This window comes from Micropterus dolomieu, linkage group LG03, assembly GCF_021292245.1.
Source record: "Micropterus dolomieu isolate WLL.071019.BEF.003 ecotype Adirondacks linkage group LG03, ASM2129224v1, whole genome shotgun sequence".
Taxonomy (NCBI): Eukaryota; Metazoa; Chordata; class Actinopteri; order Centrarchiformes; family Centrarchidae; genus Micropterus; species Micropterus dolomieu.
The window spans coordinates 8966407-8968561 of record NC_060152.1 but is presented as its reverse complement, the minus strand read 5'-3'; positions in this window follow the sequence as shown (position 1 = coordinate 8968561).

Sequence of the window (2155 nt, the reverse complement as noted above, 5' to 3'; positions counted from 1 at the left end):
TAATGAATGGAGACAGGATGGACAAGTTAAAAGCCAAGTAAAGTCATTCTGAAACAGGTTTCGAAAAATGAAAGATGACATGTACTGATATAACCAAGTAATTGCAAGTGAAGACTATCATAATGCAAAGTGAAATCAAAGTCCATCATTTTCACACATGTTGGTGACCTTTATTATGCTTATTCCATGTCACATTACCACAAGAATAAACAAATTGTCTGTAGCCATTTTTAACCCAGAGTTAGCTTTACCAGTAGTAGGGTAACTTAACGTAATGTAAAATATCTTTATTTGTCTGTGTGTTTAAATAATTGTGTCACATAATGCATTCTATTCAGATGAGGACATGTGGTAACAAACTAAATAAGTAAAATTGTGTAAAAATTGTATAATGACCGATATCAATTAGAGACCGATCACAGCGGTAATAGGTCAAAGTAATTGACCAGAAGTCAGTGGATGGATAGAGAAAGATCAGGGAGGCCATTCAAATCAGTCACTAAAGACCTTTCTTGACCATCACCTGTTCTCACTTGACCAAATTTCCATCCCATTTGGTCGACAGCTTTTGTGAGGGTCTCCATTTAATGAATAACCTTTTTAAAATTTTAAATTAGATGTATATATTGAATGTCACATTTAGTCTTCAATAAGAGACTGATTCATAAAATGTCTAAATTTGTGTAATAAGTAATCAGATGAAATTAGGAGCTTTATGAAAAAGTAAATGAAACATTACATTAGATAAACTGATAAATATGTAGCACAGAGACAAAATAAATGTGGGAGAGATTTAGCGAAAGAGGGGGAGAGAGAAAGAGAGAGAAGTAAAGGGCCAAGAGTTGGACTCTAAGCAGATCCAATTAAGAGCTTTATTAAAAAGTAAATTAAACATTAGATATATAAACTGATAAATAGGCCTAATACAAAGAGGTAAAGGAAATGTGGGAGGGCTAGAGAAAGCAAAGGGCTGGGGGCAGCTCGGCGGTGCAGTGGTTTGTGCTGTCGCCTCACAGCAAGAAGGTCGCATGTTCAAACGTCTGTGTGGAGTTTGCATGTTCTCCCCATGTCTGCGTGGGTTATCTCCGGGTGTTCCGGCTTCCTCCCACTGTCCAAAGACATGCAGACTAGGTTGACTGGTGACCCTAAATTGTCCTTAGGTGTGAGTGTTAGTGGTTGTGTGTCTATGTGTAGCCCTGCGATGGATTGGCAGAGTTGAACCCAGTAGCACAACCAGGGCCTTGCAGGATTGGCTACAGCCCCCCGCGACCCTGTACACAGGATAAGTGGTTGGCAATGAATGGATGAAAGTTTTTCTAACTTAAAACTACTGACTCATGTGATACTTACACTGAACATCTATTTTGATACCAGGGGAAAATTGTTTTTTTCCATTTACAATCGGGATTCTACCCACTCCACGTTGATTACTCAGCACAAGATCAAGCTTGTTGTAAAATCCATGGAGAGAGAGAGCACAGTTCTGCCTTTTGCAAATTGACTTGTTTTATGATGGAACAGACCATTATGGCAACAGACTACTTTAACATTTACTTTATTTGTGCAGTTAAAGCCTCAATTTCAAGCTCTTTCACAGAGTTGTAATCAATATTAGCTAACTCATTGGGCCTCAATGAAATGATTGGCTGGCCTATCTGCCTGTCTACCTACCTGCCTATCTCTGTGTGCATTGCACATGAAAATGTGTTTTGGGCACATTGTGCACATTGCAGCTTCGCAGTCAAGACAATACATACACAGACAAAACCAGACATGCCAGCCCAGATAGTAGGCACTGATGTACCTGCAAGCAAATACAGCAGTAAATACAAGACATTTATTCATTTAGGTGACCAGAAGAGAAGAGATAACAATCGTTTCTACATGTATAAAATAAATATGTTAAGTGTAAACCAAACGCTACTTCATACACAAGTGCCAGAACAAACTGGACCAGAGGCTACTATATCAGTATAGGAATGTAAATTTTATTTGTTACATCAAAACAAAAGAAGAAACAAAATTCAGGACTAGACTGCATTACCATGGAAACTGATGTAGAATTTAGCACCGACAAATTATAACCAAACTGATAGACAAATAAGGAAATAACCCACACGCTCAAACCAATTAAACCAAATACTATGGATAAACA